This window comes from Panthera leo, chromosome A2 (genome assembly GCF_018350215.1).
Source record: "Panthera leo isolate Ple1 chromosome A2, P.leo_Ple1_pat1.1, whole genome shotgun sequence".
Taxonomy (NCBI): domain Eukaryota; kingdom Metazoa; phylum Chordata; class Mammalia; order Carnivora; family Felidae; genus Panthera; species Panthera leo.
Window position 1 is genome coordinate 60,779,387 of NC_056680.1, and position 6,000 is coordinate 60,785,386.

Genomic DNA, 6,000 nt, shown 5'->3' on the forward strand with positions numbered 1-6,000 from the left:
TTGGGTCACTTCTTTCCTTAACCGCCAGTTCATTCCGTCGCCCCTCGGCTCTCAAGTCCTTGATTCAGAGTGGAGGACAGTGCAGTTAGGGTGACAGACACTGGCGCTCATCACAAACAGTAGTGATCCGCTTCCCCATCTCTGCATCCTGTTTAGAGCCGAGAGAACTAGATGGAGATTGAGGCCCACAGACAGAAGAAAATCGGGTGGGAACTTTCCCGCATTTATAAAAAGAAAACCTGCCTATTACCAATTTTATAAAGGACGTGTGTCAGCGAATCAAGTCTGGTTTCCAGTGAACCAGGGCTGCAGAGCAGGTGGCATGGGCTCACAAAGACCAGCCTAACCAGGGAACCGTAGGAATTAGCATCTACAAGTGATAAACTACCACACATGTCAGGTTATTCAACCTGCAGGATTTAACCTGGTCAGGTAACAGTATATGGTTCTCAAAGTGTGGTCCCTACACAGCAGCATTGGGGTCACCTGGAATTGTTGCAAGTGCAGGTTCTGATGCCCAACCCACACCCACTGAGTGGGAAACTGTGCGTGGGCCCATCAGGCCCCCAGGGGATCTGTGTGCCCTACAATTTGAGAATAAGCTTCTCACATAGTCACAGAGGCACCTTTGCATCAGCACCTGAGTGTTGACTGGTCGCTGCTCAGCAGTCTTCTAGGGAATTGTGCTTGGCCAGAGGGAACAGCATGGCCCAGGGATCAGTGCTTCGGGGGCAGCCAATCACCAGCCACCAGTGGGTGTGGGGTAATGGTGCCCGGCTCTTTTGCCTTACTCTGACTGGACTCTGAAGAGCCTTTCCATTTCAGAGTCTGCTGTGTGATTGACACCGACCTGCTTGAACTGCATTGCTGTTCAACATCGCCATTCTATTTAATGCTGCTTTCTTCATTTTCTCGTAGTAATGTCACCAGGAGCCACCCACAGTGAACCCCATGAAGGCAAATCCCCACGTCCAAGTCTGTTTCCTGGGACACCTGACTCCACACAATGGCTCTTCTTCGCAAAATTGTAATTTTTTGAGTCAACAATACATTTACACGGACAGGGTCCTCCTATACCAGACATCCATTTCCCCAATGTTGTCAGGGAAATGACCGTGTTTTAGCCTCTCGAGTAGAAAGCCTTCATGATTACATGATTACTACACAGATTCCAGGAGTTTTACCCCTGTGTTGAATCTTAAATTCACTTTAACATGGAGATACTCTCCAAAATATTATAAAGAAATCTTCTTTTGGCCACTCTTGGAAAGGACAGCCAAATTCTCCTGGGAAGGCCTGGGGTGTGGCCTTGGCGGGTGCTTGGCAAGGTCCACTGTGGGCTTAATGACTGTAAGAATGACCGTGCCCACAGCCCTGCTCTAGAATGCGCCCTCGATTCGATGTCAGGCCCTGGCCCTTGGCGGGTGGGTGAGAACAGCTTTTAGGGGAAGCAAGAGCTGGCTCCCGCCAAGTGTAGCCTCCAAAGGCTCACTGGCAGGTGCAGTGCAGAAACACAGCAGTGAGTTCCCCACAGACTTGTTTCATCCTGGGTCCCATCCACAAGAGAACACCTGAGCTGCCAGAGGGTTTGGCAGAGTGAAGCACGTACATCCAAAGCAAGTTTGTAGCACCCCCACCCCCAAAAGGTGTGGTGTCAGCTGGGCAGACAAATGAGACCCCCTCCTGCCCTGATGAGTCACTAGCCTGAGTGATATCCCCAGCTGGGTTTTCATAGCCAGGGAATAGCAGCTGCCGCACTAGAACATTCCACATTGCTGACAGCAGCTCTCCTGGCCTTGGAGGACTGCCGTCTGCCTGTCTTCCTGTCTTCCTGAGAACCTGAGAACCTAACGTGCGTTCTTCTTGCATTATTTATTCTTGAGGGTGGGGAGCCTGCCTTTGTATTCTGAACTGTGTGTGCATTCTAGGGACACAATGTATATATTCATCAAGGCTCGCTCTGAGCTCCAAGCCAAAGCTTAAAGGTAGGAAGCAACTACCTTTGCTTCCTGTTGTTACGGTCGGGGAAACACTGTATGTCACAGAATCAAACACAAACACAAACAAACACACACAAAAACAAAACAACAACAACAACAAAAAAAAACAAAAAAAAATTTTCATGTTCCTAAACTGAACAAGAGTCTCATAACACGAAATCAAAATCGAAGGGCAACTAGATCCCCCAGGGTGAGCATTCCTTCATTTAATGACTTACTTGGAAAGGCAAGTTGTTTGCCTGAAAGGAAATATGAAATGGATCAGAAATGCAGCAATCTCTCCATTTATCAGAGTTCACGAAATAGAGATACTTTTCTCTCAACTTCAGAGGCTCAAAAAGTTTTGTTTTACCACCAGGGAGGATGCATTTGCCTGAGTCTGAATCAAGCCTAAAGTAATGAAACATTAGTTTTCAATTCCATTTCTGCATGGGGGCTGTTGGCTTGGTGGCACAACGTAATAATAACGTGTTAATTTAAATCCCAGTTAGTTGACATGTAGTGTAATAACGATTGCAGGAATAGAATGCAGTGATTCATCACTTACACACAACACCCAGTGCTCATCCCAACAGGTGCACCTCACCCATCTAGCCTATCCCCCCCACCTCCCCCCAGCAACAGTTCTCTGTATTTAAGAGTCTCTTACTGTTTGTCTCCCTGTTTTTATCTTATTTTTCCTTCCCTTCCCCTATGTTCATCTGTTTTGTATCTCAAATTCCACATACCTAACATGGATTTTTTTTTATCATTGAACACTTTTTTCAATATATACATAAATGTGGTAGGCACTTAACTGCTGAGATTTAAAAAAAATTAGGGCGCCTGGGAGGCTCAGTTGAGCGTCCAACGTCAACTCAGGTCATGATCTCACGGCTCAGGAGTTGGAGCCCCACATTGGGCTCTGTGCTGACAGCGCAAAGCCTGCTTGGGATTCTCTCCCTTGCTCTCTGCCCCTCCCCTGCTTGCCTGTGCTCTCTCTCCCTCTCTCTCTTTCTCTCTCTCAAAATAAATAAACTTCAAAAAAGTTTTTAAATTATCAAGTTTTTTCAAAAGGTACTATATTCTTTAACAGTAGTGACCTTTAAGAAGTGGGTTTGGAGAAAGAACATTTCATTTCTGTTTCTTTACAGTGATTCTCCACTGTTCACATGTGCCAAACAGAGTATGAATTAATGTTTATAATAAAACAAAGTGTAAGAAAGTGTAGAGGTTATAACCACTAAAAAGATGCCCACAGATGAAGAGGCGCTTAGTAAATGGGCAAATGGCAGGGCAATTTTGAGGGTGGGACCGTCCAGGGGGCTTCCTGGCAGTCTGGGGAGTAGGAAGGTAGGGAAGCTGGGAAAAGGCCCCAGTGGGGGCCAAGCCCTCTCCTACAACTTCAGTCCATCCTTCCCAGCTTCTGGCTTGTGGAGCAGCCCCGGGAATCCTGATGGACACCCAAGTAACAGACCACTGCCCTTTCTTACTTAACTTGGCTATTTCTTAGTTTGACACCTAGGATGCAAAAACCATAAAATAGCATAAACGGGCTATTTTCAAGTCCACTAGCTCGTCTCACTGGGTTGGTAGGAAGTACCTGTCTGGCCCCAGTCCACTCCTGCAGTGTGACTCTGGGCCCATTTTTGTCCCCGCCAGGGAAACCCGATTTTCACACAGGGTGCTGCGGCTGCTCCCGGTTGAGTGGGGCTCAGCCTGATCCAAGACCACAGCATTTTATTTCTTGGCCACTGATACAAATGAACCAAATCGGCACCTTTCTCTTTTTAACTTTAGGGAAATATTTTAATTTTGTTCTGAGATACCATACCCTGAAGGCATTGGTGAGTGTGACCTGGCCCTTCTACCTCCGCCTGCCTTTCTGCAGGAGCCCTACGAAGTTCTGGAAGGCTCAGTGGAGCACGCGCGGGCTCCTGGCATGGGAGTGGGGCAGCAGCGAAGAGAACCGGTGTAGATGTGGACTCATTCCCGCCGCGGACTAGCCTAGAGGCCGTACCTGGGCCCACTGAGGTGTACACCGATCACCGGCGAGGTCTACGCGAACTTTCCTCCTGCGTGGGGAATACGGCCCCCTGCGAGGAGTGAAGGCTGCTTTGGCTGATGTCTGGTTCCTCGCTGCGGAGACTGGGGCGCTCGGCCCCCAGGGGCGCCCCTCCATCGCCTCCGAAGAGGGAAGCGCGGGCGAGGAGCCTCGGCACCCGGTCCACCTGCCGGAGGCCCGGAGCAGGTGCCCTCGCGCCCTCCCGGAGCCCAGGACGCGAAGAGCGGCGCGGGAGGACGGGCGGAGTGGGTTCCCAGCGGCTTCCCGCCTCTGCCGCCCCCGCTGGGCTCTGGGGACAGGCGCCTGGGGATCTGAGGTAGAGCGGTTGGTCCCCGAGGAGGGAGGTGCTCCTGCACCCCCGCGCGGCCTCGCGGCCTGGCCTCCGGAGAGCGGGGCGCGGGACTTGGCTCCCCCACGTCTCCCGAAGCCCCCCAGTCTTCTGGCTGCCGGTCCGGAGGGGGGCCGCGGACCTTGTGCTCCGCAGCCGGTGCGCTAGCTTAGCGCGTGGGGCTCGCTACAGATCTGCTCGCAACAGATTCCGGCTGCGGCCGCCAGGGGGCTTCTCTGGACACCAGACTGTCGCGGGGCCTCGAGTTTGTGTCCGATACTTGCCCAGGGCCACACTGTTAGTGTGTGACACAGGCAGGGACAGAAGCCAGCTCAGGGTTCCCGAAAAGCAGCTCGCGGGGCGGCGGCGGCACCTGCGCGCCCGCGGAGGCGCCCCCGAGGGGCCAGAGTGCGGCCTTGCACCTGCGGCAGCTCCTGGGAAGTGGCCCGGGACCCTGGGCAAAGGCGGGGGACCCGGCCTCCCCGGGAAGGGCTGCGGACGCTGCGAGCGGGTGTGGGTGGAGCTGCGGGCAGTCGAGGCACAGGGTCACAGGGTAAAGCCAGTCTGGGACCTCCTCCGCCATCCTGGGTGTCTTTTGTTTTCCTGCAGCGGACATTCCCGGCCCTTCACCCACCTTCTCTCTGTGCCCCGCGATCCCGCAGGCCACTGCTTCCCATCCCCGACTCAGGAGGGGCCCTTGGGGCACTTACAGAGGTAGAGCAAAGCTCACAGAACACCACGTGCATGTCCCCGAGACTCTGATGCAGGGGTCCCAGGTGGTGCCTGGGCATCAGTGCTCTCCTCCCCCAGCGGTTCTGTGGCTCGCGGGGCACGGCCAGGGACTCAAGTCCCAGGGACACTGTGTGGGTGGGTGCAGGGGCCATCTCGTGGCCGGGGCCTCTAACTCATCCGGATGAACCCCGGGGCGCCAGGGGATGACACGCCCTGCTAGTCCCTTGACCCCATCCCTCACATCCAACAAGACGGCCATCAGGGTCAAGACCACTTCCCTGCCACACTGGTGCTCACCCGCCTCACCTTGTCACCCGCTGGCCTTTTCTCGAGGCGCCGCTGCTGGCAGCCGGTGGGATGTGTACTTTTACTTTTGTCTGGACGAGAATCCAACTTCTAATACGATGGGTATCAGCTGACCCAGGCCTCCCAGATAAAAGCTCCTGGGGGGGCCTCTGGTAAGTGTACAGGGGCTTCCTCAGACCAAAGGTTTAGGAAGCATGACTGGGATCTAGGGACTGAGCATTGGTCTTTTTCCTTTAAGGTGGGGTAAGGCTGCTCCCCGCCCCCCCTAACTTCAGCTACGATGGACAGTGAGGTACACCTGGGAGCAGCTGCTGGCCACCACTGGAAGGGACAGGGCCCAGCAGCCGGTGGACTGGGAATCTGGTGGGGAAGCAAGTAGTAGCCTGTCTGGAATATGAACCAAAGCGGAAACTAATCTGCAGCCTTGGCTTGCCACAGACTGCTGACCGAGGAGGGGGCCCCGCCGCCAACCCAGGGGCTCGGGCCTCCCCAGCGCCTCCCGGATGCAAGCTGCACTGGCTTTTAGGTCATTTCGGGTGGCAATGCGCCCGTTTCCAGACCCACTTATGAGACCAAGGACGGTCAGTGGT